The sequence below is a fragment of the Nicotiana tabacum genome, chromosome 11 (assembly GCF_000715075.1).
Source record: "Nicotiana tabacum cultivar K326 chromosome 11, ASM71507v2, whole genome shotgun sequence".
Taxonomy (NCBI): Eukaryota; Viridiplantae; Streptophyta; class Magnoliopsida; order Solanales; family Solanaceae; genus Nicotiana; species Nicotiana tabacum.
Genome location: NC_134090.1, coordinates 893,581 through 906,387, shown reverse-complemented (window position 1 = coordinate 906,387; position 12,807 = coordinate 893,581).

The window sequence follows — 12,807 nt, the reverse complement described above, 5'->3', positions numbered from 1 at the left end:
ACTCTGCCATTGAGCTCGAGCCTGGTCTATTACGAACTTACTCTCGAGGCAGTTCCTCGTGCCTATGAAATCTAACATGCCCGATTTCGACCGTATAAAGATAGTCCCCTCGTTTCTTGGAATAAAATGATAAGAAACGGTTTGAGCCTTGATTTTTTGAAACCTCGATCATGACGTCGTCCTTATGACGTAAGTGACGACTGTGATCGAAACGTCTCGTCAGTTCAGTTCCCCAAATCATTAATGCCTATTAGTTAGCGGTCGGCCACTAACGCCACCGAACCGTCACCATGAACCTATAAATACCCGCTCCTTCCTTGAATCAAACTTTACTTTTTCTCTAATCAAACCTCTAAGTATTTTCACTCTTCTCGTCTCCTCCTCTTCGCCGTCTATAGAGCCACCTTCGTTAGCACCGAAACCACCAGTTTTTCATCTTCCTTTGCTCTTCTTTACTTATACAAATGGCGAAAACCTCAAAAATCGTACCGCAGAAGGAGAAAGCTTCATGCTCCTCTTCCCGGCCATACGGCGGTAAGGCATCGATGGAGCCGCTTCCCCACGAATATGTTTCCAGCCCGTGTACTGTAAAATCCGACTTCAAGGTCGAAAACCCTTCATAGATCCCGGGTTGATGTGAGCATGTGTCGATGTATATGTGCTCGATATCGAAGAGCCACCTCGAGGCCGTGAAGAGGGACTGCAACTGGGGTCCCGAGGTCGTGGTGCAAATTTCTGCTCCCGAAGAGAGCATCACCACTTATGTGGAGGGATTCCTAAGTGTTTACACTTACCCCTTCACATTGGGTCCCCTCGACCCAGTGATTATTGATCTTTGTAAAAGATATCAGGTCATCCTCGGCCAAATCCACCCCTCTCTATGGCGCATAGTAATCATGCTGCGCTTCTTCTTTAGCAAGGCCGATGGGCTAAAGTTTACTCTAAATCACCTCATGCGATTATACCGGCCTCGAATCTACCGAGGACTAATCAGGCTCCAACGCCAGGCAACAAAGGTCTTGGTCTCGAGTATCGACGAGGACAATGATCGTAGTTGGATGAGCCGTTTTATACGGGTAAGGAACCGCGGCATTATCCCGGAAGAGAAGATGTCGTTCCCTGAGGAGTGGAACTTCGACCGTAAGTGATCTTTTAAACTTTGTTCTTCGTACCTTCTTCGACTTCGACTGATATCCCCTTTCGACATGCAGCTATCCCTTGGATGCCTCAAGTGATGCCTCAACTTCTACTTATGCCAAACGCGTATGACGTGATTTGGAAAAGGGCAGATGGGAGGCCAAGAATCACGGTAAGGATCTCCTTTTTCATATTTTGAAACATTTTTTATACTTCATTCGTCACTAATTTTCCTTCATACATGCCTGACCAAGGATGCCATTTTGAGGCCTTCAAGTGGTGAGGAAGAAACCATGTCCCCGGTTCCGAATTCAGGGAAAGACAAGAAGAGGAAAACTGCCTCATAGTCCGAGGACCCCAAGTCCAAACCTCGAAGGGTAAGGAGGAAAGTAATCGCTCTCATGATGGACTCGGTTCAAAAACTGAGAGACGAAGAAGAGGAAAATGCCTCGGCACTGACGGTCCGACCTAGGAAATCCGTCGAGCTCACCAAACTTTCTGAGCCGACGGTGGCTGCTAAAATCAAGCCTCGTATCGAGGGGGCTTCCAAAAAGAAACCGGGCGAGTATCTCGAGTTACCAGAGGTTGAGATCGTTTCTCGGTTGAGATCGTTTCTCGGCCATCTGCAACTACACTGGACGGGGTCAGTTTTGAGACCCCGAAGATTGATCAGAGCGTACCGAGCGACTTGCTTGGGACCATGACAGCAGATCACTTGCCTTCTCTTCCGACTTTTTTTGAGGAGGCACTAAGGGAGGCTCGAGAGTTGAAGTCCCCTGATATAGGCGGAGACTCTAGTGTAGGAGATCCCTTTCGGGGTTGCTTTACCAGAGTCGATGATACCTCTGATATCAGTGACACTTCTATTCTTTTAGAAGAGGCCCAACGTCTCTTATCTCGGGTAAGAATCAGTTTACTGCACTTCTTTTGATTACTCTTTTTTTTCTCTAAATCTGACTTGTGTTTTCCTTTTTTTTGTATAGGCCTTCGCCAAGTTTTGAGCTGACCATAGCCAGTGTGAAACCGGGATCCAAAAGGTCTCGGAGGAGAGGAACACTCTGAAGCTTCTTTGCGGCCAAAAAGACGAAATTATAAAGGACCTTCAAGCGGATTTGGCCAAGGCTCATGAGGAAGAGGCCAAGCTAGATAAGAAGGTAAGCATACTTTTGATAAAGTACGGACTCGACCCAACTGTGGAGGCTAATACTTCATTATCTTAGCTACAGTGAAAGGTTGAAAGGATCGACCTGCTTCGGGGAGAAGTCGATCAGGTAAAAGCCAATTGTGATCGGTGGAAGGAGAATATGGACTACCTGGATGCGGAAAAATAAACTACCTTGGCCAAACTGTCATCGGCCGAGGTTCAACTTTGGGGCGTTAAAGAGAAAAGTTCGGCCCAAGCCAAGAGGATCGAGGAGCTTGAAACCGGGCTTGTTGAGGCCAAGGCGGAGATCGAGAAGACAAAGGTCATGGTAGACAAGTCCATTGCCATGTACCGGGCCAATGCTGAGGCTGCTCAAATGCAGCTAAGGGAGGCTTCTGACCGAGAGCAATGGATAATTGACTTGGCAAAGTGTCAATCCCGGAGGGAAACCCTCGAGGAAATCCATACTCTAGGTTTTGACCTCTCCGGGGAGATAGCCCGAGCCAAGGTGCTTGAAGCTAAAGCCATGCAACTTGCCTCCTTCGATGACGAAGACGATGATGAAGAAGGTAGTCGAGGCAGATCCGATTGCTCCCGGAGAAGAGGTCGAAACCGGCCGTAGTTAGGGCTTAATTTCTCTTTTTGTAAGACCTTGATCGGTCTTTTGTACACAACCTTTTTTACCAATATATAATAGAAAAACTTATTTTCAATGTCTTATCAGTTTTATGTTCAAACGTGTTTTGTGCTTTTGCCTTGTAAAAATTTTGTTGTTGCAGCCTCTGTAATCGAGTGAACACTAATTCTAACTTTAGAATAAACCCTTAGGTTTTTTAGACGCGCAAGGGTGAGTCCTCGAGCTCAATAATATGTTCGAGATTTCGGATGGCTTGATCGATGCCATGACTGCACTATTTTTATAATTAAATTCGAGTATATTTCAAACTTAGAATAGAGCAAACCCTTAGGTTTTTTATCAAATAATGGGTAGTTTTTGAACTTATAGTAATATACCCCTTAAGGTTTTATGGCGAATCCTTGAGCTAAATTCAAGTTAACTTTATTTGTACTCGGAATAGTGGAACCCTTAGGTCCGAGTTGAGTGAGAATATAATCTCAAACTCTAAATGTATTGGCCCTTAGTCCCTTTTAGGTTGGGCCCATAACCTCTAAAAGATGGCTATTATTTCCCCCTTTCGACTTAAAAGACTTTGTGAAAATTTCTTTATGCCTTAGCATGTATTTTTTTTACCCATTGGGTTTTTTGAGGGTCCGATGTCGGTTGAAACTCTTTTGTTTTTTGTGCCTTAGCACATTTGTATTAAAGATAATTTGATACCTCATAAGGTTTTTCGAGGGCTGATTTTATCGAAGCCCTTTTGATTATTTTTCGAGGGTATCCTTTTTTAACCGGTTTTTGAGAGAATTTGAAGGCCTATCGTTATTGTGGAATTCGGACATCTCCGAGCCGCGTTATTTAGGCCGTAGCCTTTAGTTTGGCCGTAGCCTTCGGGTATGTATTTTGGCCGTAGACTTCGGGTATGCCTCTTGGGCTTATTTCCCAATAACATTTCAAACTAGTTTTAAATGTCAATCCCCGAGACTGGTGGCCTTGACCTATAGATCGAGGGGTGCCTCTTTGAGGTCTTATGAATTTGAGTTTAGATAACTCGAATATGCCTATCATCGATGGTAGTCCCCGAGTGTATATTTCACTTTGGCTCCTAAGCCGTTTCTCACAATCATAAGCATGAGGTTTGTATAGTAGAGGATTTTCTTCGAGATACAAAATGTTTAAATAAAGAGAGAATGCTTCTTTGAATAGTTTATACATTTGCACATGTTTTGCCATCAGGGATCGACTAATTTATATGGACACGGTTCACTTGAGCATTTGGCCCATTACAATACTTCCCTATCGAGGCCCTTTGACATGAAGTACTATTCTCAAGAATACAACATACGAGGGTGATGCGCGCCAATATTCGAGGTTGATTACAAAGAAGCCTTGGATACTGTTGAATTGTCCTCAGGTAGCACATAATTTTTACCTCGTTAAAAACCTCGCCGGAAAAACCCATTTGGTATAAAAACCGATCTAAGGGAAAAAGAGTGCAATGCGTACTTTAAAAACCTGAGGTCTCGATGTCTTTGGTCGAACTCCTGCAATGAGTTAGCGTCGAATATATATAAATGAAAGAAGGGAGAAAGTGATACCTTAACAATAATATCGTTTGAGAAGTGATATGTTCCAGTTGCTTGACAGTGGTTCGCCGTCTATCGTTCCGAGTTTATAAGACCATTTTCCGACTATATCGAGGACTTGATGGGGTCCTTCCCAATTCAGGCCGATCTTCCCTTCATTAGGATTTCGAGTATTGATGGTTACCTTCCTTAGAACTAAGTTCCCAACCCTGAAGTGGCGAAGGTTGGTTCTTCTATTGTAGTACCTTTCAATTCGTTGCTTTTGTGCAGCCATTCGAACTAATGTCGCTTCTCGTTTTTCATCTAATAATTCGAGGCTAGTATTCATCGCCTCATGGTTCGATTCCTCCGTTGCATGTCAAAACCTGGCGCTGGGTTCTCCGACTGGAATCAAAGCTTCGGAGCCATATACTAAGGATAATGGAGTTTCCCCTGTACTGGACTTTGATGTTGTTCGATATGACCAAAGGACTTAGGGTAGAATTTCTCTCCACTTCCTTTTAGCTTCGTTCAACCTTTTCTTCTTAAGGTTTTGGATGATAGTCTTGTTCGTCGATTCGGCCTGTCCATTCCCACTAGGGTGATACGGTATTGACAATATCCTTTTTATCTTATGGTCTTCGAGAAATTTCGTCACTTTACTGTCGATAAATTGTTTACCATTGCCACATACTATTTTTGCGGGTATCCCAAATCGACACACGGTGTGATCCTAAATGAAGTCTATAACCTCTTTTTCTCTCATTTTCTCGAACGCCTGTGCTTCAACCCATTTAGAGAAATAGTCAGTCATAAATAAAATGAACTTAGCTTTACCTAGGACCGATAGAAGAAATCCGACGATATTCATCCTCCATTTCATGAATGTCCATGAGGATAAGACTGAATGAAGTTGTTCTCCGGGCTGATGGATCATCGATGCAAATCTTTGACATTTATCATATTTTCTAACAAACTTCTTAGTATCTTTTTTCATGCTATCCCAGTAGTATCCTGCTCTAATGATTTTGTGAATCAGTGATTCGGCGCCGGAGTGGTTCCCACAAGTGCCTTTATGGACCTCTCGTAAAACATAATCGGTGCCTCCTGGTCCTAAGCTCACTGCCAATGGTCCATCGTAGGGTTCTTGACTCTTTAGGGTTCGATGGGAGCTTTCCATTCTTCAAGTATTCAATATATTTATTCCTCCAATCCCAGGTTAAGCTTGTATAGTTTATCTCGGCATGACCTTCCTCGATCACAGATTTTGAGAGTTGAACGACAGTCCCCAAGCTGATCTCATCTTCCTCGACCGATGACCCCAAGTTTGCAAGTGCATCGGCCTCACCGTTTTGTTCTCGAGGTACATGTTGTATAGTCCATTCCTTGAAATGGTGCAAAGTTACCTGCAGCTTGTCCAAATACCTTTGTATTCTATCCTCTCGAACTTTGAAGGTTTTGTTTACTTGGTTCACCACCAGTAAAGAGTCACACTTGGCTTCAATGATTTCTGCCCCCAAGATTTTAGCTAGACCGAGACCCACAATTATGGCCTCGTACTCGGACTCATTGTTAGTCAACCTAGAAGTTTTGATAGATTGCCTAATAGTGCTACTCGTAGGCGGCTTCAAAACAATGCGTAGCCCGGACCCCTTCACATTTGAAGTACTGTCTGTGAAAAAGGTTCATACCCCCGATGACGTACCCGATTTTAACAAGAGTTCCTTTTCAACTTCGGGTACGAGGGTTGGCGTGAAATCGGCCATGAAGTCCGCTAAAATTTGAACTTGATGGCCGTCCGAGGTTGATATTCGATGTCGTATCCACTAAGTTCAACGACCCATTTGGCTAATCGGCCCGACAGTTCGGGCTTGTGCAAAATATTACGAAGTGGGTAAGTGGTTAATGCGCATACTAAGTGACATTGAAAGTATGGTCTTAACTTTCTAGAGGCGCTTATCAGTGCAAGTGATAATTTTTCTAAGTGTGGATGTCTAGTTTCTACTTCTCCTAAGGTTCAACTTACATAATAAACGGGAAATTGCGTACCCTGCTCTTCTCGAACTAAGACACCACTTACCGTGATTTCCAATATTACCAAGTACAAGTAAAGCTTTTCATCTGCCTTTGGAGTGTGAAACAGTGGTGGGCTCGATAGGTATCGCTTCAACTTTTCCAATGCCTGTTGGCATTTTGGGGTCGAGGCGAAATCGTTCTTCTTTTTTAGTAAAGAGAAAAATTTGTAGCTTCGATCCGATGACCTCGAAATGAATCGTCCTAAGGCAGCTATTCTCCCAGTTAGCCTCTGTACTGCTTTTACACTATCCACGACGTCGATGTCTTCGATGGCCTTGATTTTATCGGGGTTGATCTTGATTCCCCGATTTGATACCATGAAGCTAAGGAACTTGCCTGAACCAACCCCGAAAGCACATTTCTCGGGGTTGAGCTTCATGTTGTATTTCCTTAAAATCTCGAACGTTTCCTGCAAATGAGCCAAATGGTCCTCTGCGCGCAGGGACTTAACTAGCATGTCATCAATATAAACCTCCATTGATTTACCTATTTGTTCTTCAAACATTTTATTCACCGGGCGTTGGTAAGTAGCTCCTGCATTATTTAGCCCGAAGGGCATTATATTATAACAATATATTCCATACTTGGTGATAAATGAAGTCTTTTCTTGGTCTTCCGGGTTTATTTGGATTTGATTGTACCCGAAATAGGCATCGAGAAAAGTAAGGATATCGTGGCCGGCCGTGGCATCAATCATGCGATCGATGTTAGGCAGTGGAAAAGAATCTTTGGGCACGCTATGTTTAAATCCTCATAATATACACACATTCTAAGTTTATCCCTTTTTTAGGGACTACAACTACATTGGCTAACCATTCGGGATATTTCACCTCCCGAATTGATCCTATTTTGAGAAGTTTAGTTACCTCGTCCTTTATGAATGCGTGCTTTACTTCGGACTGGGGTCTTTTCTTTTACTTCACCGGTTTGAATCTAGGGTCCAGGCTTAGCCGATGTGTCGTTACCTTCGGTGGAATCCCTGTCATGTCTAAATGGGACCATGAAAAATAATCTATGTTATCAACAAGAAATTGAATAATTTTTTTCCTAAGTTCGGGGGTTAATCCCGTTCCCAAGTATACCTTTCGCTCGGGCAGGTGCTCGATCAATACAACCTGTTTTAGCTCTTCAACCGTTGATTTGGTGGCGTTAGTATCTTCGGGAACAACAAAAGTTCGAGGGGTCAGAAAATCCTCTTCTTCTTCTTCTATCTCCAGCTTCCCCGATTCGGTCGAGGCTGGTGGCTGTGATTGCTATTTGACTTCCTGTTTATCTTTGATGTTCGACCTTTCCGAGGCTGATAATATTGATATCGGTGTTACCTCATCGACCGCAAATATTTCATTTGCAGCATGCTGCTCCCCGTATACTATTTTTACACCGTCCGATGTCAGAAATTTTATCATTTGGTGGAGTGTCGAAGGGACTGCTCTCATATTGTGTATCCAAGGCCTTCCGAGTAGGGCATTGTACCTCATGTCGCCCTCGATCACGTGGAACTTAGTATCTTGAATGGTTCCAGCCATGTTCACCAGTAGAATAATCTCCCCTTTAATTGTTTCACTAGCCATATTGAAGCCGTTTAGGACCCGAGCTGCGGGTACGATTTGATTTTGTAGGTCGAGCTGCTCCACGACCTTCGATCGGATGATATTCATCGAGCTACCTGGATCCACTAAAACACACTTAACTTGAACTTTATTTAATAAGATAGAAATTACCAGAGCGTCATTGTGGGGCTGAGAAACGCCTTCTGCTTCTTCGCCATTGAATGATAAAGTGCTTTCAGGCACATAATCTTGGGTTTGTTTTTCCCTAGTGATTGATACCTTAGTGCGTTTGAATATTGGTCCCTGTTGAATGTCGACCCCACCGACGATCATATGAATGACATGTTGGGGTTCCTCCTGTTCATTTTTCCTGTTGGCGTCTCTTTCTCTGAAATGATTCCTGGCTTGATTGCTGAGGAACTCTCGAAGGTGGCCCTCATTGAATAGATGGGTTACCTCCTCCCTTAATTGCATGGAATCCTCGGTTTTGTGACCATGTGTGCCATGATACTTGCATATCAAATTTGGGTTTCTTTGAGAAGGATAAGTTTGTATGGATCTAGGCCACCCAGTATCTTTGATCTTTCCGATTGCCGATACAATGCCTAATGTATCAATGCTAAAGTTATATTCCGATAACCGAGATGCATCTGTGGGATCGACGTACTTGTCAAAACCACTCTTGCTCATAAGTTCCCGAGAATTCTGTCCTCGATCACTTCTCCGATCGTTCCGGGCGGAATTGCGTCCCAAACCATTATCCTTAATGTTTCTTCGATCTGCGGTATATGGTTTATATCGGTATCTGTTTGACCTTGGCTCCCTGTCGATGTTCCTCTGATTTTTAACTGCCGACCTGTTTGGATGTGCTAAACCGGAATGAGCTCCCAATTGATCGTCCTTGACCTTTATCTTTGATTGGTATCGATTATGCACATCTGCCCAAGTTACAACTGGATATTCGATCAAATTTTGTTTCAACTGACGTGATGCTACCGAACTCCGCTCATTCAACCCTTGGGTGAAAGTTTGGACGGCCCAATCACCTGTGACTGGTGGAAACTATATGTGTTCCATTTGAAATCGGGATACAAACTCACTTAACATTTCATTATCCCTTTGTCTTACCTTGAAAAGGCCCGATTTCCTCGTTGCGACCTTTATGGCCCCGGCATATGTCTTTACGAAAGAATCTGCTAACATGGCAAATGAGTCGATGGAATTTGATGGCAGGTTGTGATACCAAATCATTGCTCCATTCGAAAGGGTCTCTTAGAATTTTTTCAACAGAACAGATTCGATTTCATCATCCTCTAAATCGTTATCCTTGATGGCACATGTATATGAAGTAACATGCTCATTGGGATCGGTGGTACCATTATATTTGAGTATGTCTCGCATACGAAATTTCTTTGGAATAGACTTCGGAGCCGCACTTGGAGGAAAAGGTTTTGTATAAACTTCTTGGAATCCATTCCTTTCAAGATTGGCGATGCCCCGGGTATCTGATCAACTCGAGAGTTGTATATCTCCATTTTTTTATCGTTGGCTTCGATTCTCTTCTCTCCAAATTCAATTCTTTTGGTGAGCTCCCCCAGTATTTTAATTATCACAGGAGCAGTCCCCGATTCGTTACCATTCGGCCTCTCCAGTACTGGCTCGGTACGACGAGTAATTTCCGACTCAACCCTATTCTGAGCTCTATGTTGATTTTGTAACTGAGCAATAGCGGCTTGCTGAGCCTGAAGCATCTCAAATATTGCTTGGAGACTGACTCCCTCGTCTCCTCTGCTATGTGTTCTTTGGCCACTAGATCGGCCTTCTCTGCGTACACTCCTATTGAGATCTGCGCCTAGGTCCGTATTTAGAGTAATGTGCGAATTGACATCGATGAGGTTGGCGATCGGTGCTCCCCCGTGAGTAGCCTGTGGTACTTCGATTCTTGGAGCAATCACATTTTCGTTTTCTCCATGGAATCCGAGGCCATTGTCACCGCGTGTGGATTTGTTTTGTGAGTTTGACATGTTTTAACCTGAAAGCAAAGATACTTGACAAGAACTTTCATAAAATAGTGTGTGTCACCAGAATCAGTACTGAAAAATCACTATTATCCTTAGCCCCACGGTGGGCGCCAATCTGTTTACCCTAAAATTCGAGTAACAATTAAACTTATTTAGTGGTTTTAAGGATACATGATTTAATCCAATATCAATTGGTAAACAAGGAATTGAATAGATAATCTGAATAGTAAAATAAATCAAACCAGTATTCTGGCAGTGCTTCCGACCTCGATTCGGGATGGTGTCGAGGTTGGGTAAGAAGAACAGTAAAGAACAGAAAATAAACAAAGATGAACAGTAATAGATAGTAGGTGAAATAGAGAGTAACGTTTTTGTATATGTTTTTCAGTGAATCCATCCCCCTATAAATGAATGGGGTCCCTCTTTATATATTAGAGGAATCCTAAATAAGGTACAATTCTAATAACGAAAACAAATCCCATGATTGGCCTCAATAACCGTTTGATTCGATCTGTTCTGGGATTTCCGCCGAGATCTTCGGTCGGTTGCTAATATTTCGTCATTCCGTTATTATGCCTTACTCGAAGTCGGTCATGCTCAGTCTCGATCTTCAGCAAGCACTTCGATTTTCATGCTCCATACTCTGCCATTGAGCTCGAGCCTGGTCTATTACGAACTTACTCTCGAGGCAGCTCCTAGTGCCTTTGAAATCTGACATGCCCAATTTCGATCGTATACACTAGTATAATCTTACAAGTAAGGTCGAAAAAATATAATGTATAAGTAGACCTTATCCGTATCTATTTCCGATAGACCTCGGAGAAATATACAAATACTTTAATGGTTTTAAATGCCTTTCGATCACTTGATATTTTATCGTAGAAAACTAGTCGGTTTGCTTCTCAAACGCGGTGAAAAATTCATAAACTCCTATTAAAGTAGGAGTTGGAGTCAGAAAAGGGAGTAACTATTAAGTCACATCGAATAATGAACCCTACGGCTGAGTTGATATTTACAACAATACTTAGTAGTACTTCAATTCAATTACTACTTGAAAACATTCCTGGACTTGGTCATTAAATACTCTGTGAAGTGGACAGTTAGACAATTATAATCCCTCTATATATATATAGTAATGACTAGCATTCAATAAGATCCACTAATATATAAATTTTTGTTTTATGTTTTATATATATTTATTATTCCCATAATATAGGCATATATAATTCATTATTTTACTTAATAAATTAACCAAAATGCTCAAGATAATTATAAAGAAAAACAACTAGCTTACCTGCGATCTGATATGACACATGGAGTGGCAGCAGAAATAGAGACATAAGTTGTGTGTGCCAATGCTCTAAAAATGCAAGTAATAATTAGGTAACTTTATTACTTTTAATTAGTAATTTGAAATAAATAGTAAGTAATCGATTTGTTATAATTGGTTAAACTATACTGATTTATGAGAACAAGTCAAATAACTACTTCCCTTGACATTTTACTTTTTTTTTTTTTTTTTTTTTGACATTTTACTTTAGGAAATAAATATAGGCGGATTAAGAAGTTTTAGAGGCAATATTAAGGTTTCGAATTGATATGAATACGGTGTGATTCTCTCTCATTTTCATATCATTCAAAAAAAAATTAAATCACGAATCAGTGAATTAATTTAAACATCAAGCTTATAATTGTATGGGTCAAAATTCATCTTTAGTCAAAATGGTATTAGTAAAATATCCCTTGGATGCCATGCATCGAAGTAATCTAATTATCAGCGAGTGCCGCAGTCGAAGAGTCAGCAAGTCTGAAGTCGAGGAATTGTCATCGAGGCCGAGGTCGGGCACCCTTAACAGAGCAGTAACGACTAGTTTCGAGATAGGATACAAATCAAAATATTCTAGTGAATATTCTCTACACTTGTACTATTAGGGTTTTTGGGAACATGTTCCCTATAAATAGAAATAGACACAATGATAAGGGACATGCAATATTCATTTGCAAAAATATACTTGGACTTGAGAAAGAGAATCGGATCTCGTTACAAATATACAAACATCACATTTTCACTAAGATTCTTGTCTAAACTTTTCCACTAGATCCGAGAATAACTCAAATATTCAAAGGATTGTCCATCATTCACCATTATCAGAAGGAACATTCACTGATTTCATCCTTTCTTGGTGCCTCATTTATTCTATTTACTTAAATGTCATTTATTGGTATACATTAATATTGAACGCTACATTATTATCTTTGATTTTTGGAATACTTCGTCATCACCCAAATATATCTCCATAATATTTAGTGTACTTTTGAGAATTCCATCTCAAGGATATTATTGTTAGCTAAAATTAACCTTCATTTATATAAGTTTAATTATTTGAACCAAGATCTATATTTTTTGGTCAAACAATAATTATCCTAACCTTAGATACTAAAAAAACAAAGCACATCATTAACTAAGGTTGTTGCTTACTTTGGGATCCATTTCAGAAGTGAAGTTAATCAAAAGAAGAAGTGGACTTCTAGAAACAAAGCTTAAAAAACGGAGAAGGCCACAAAGAAAAAAACAAATTCAAAAGTACTCGCTCCGGAATATAATAAGTGATTTTTTTGCCTTTTTATTTTGGTCCAAAATAAGTGTCAATTTACATAATCAAGAAGAATTAATTTTATTTTTTCAAAATTTTTT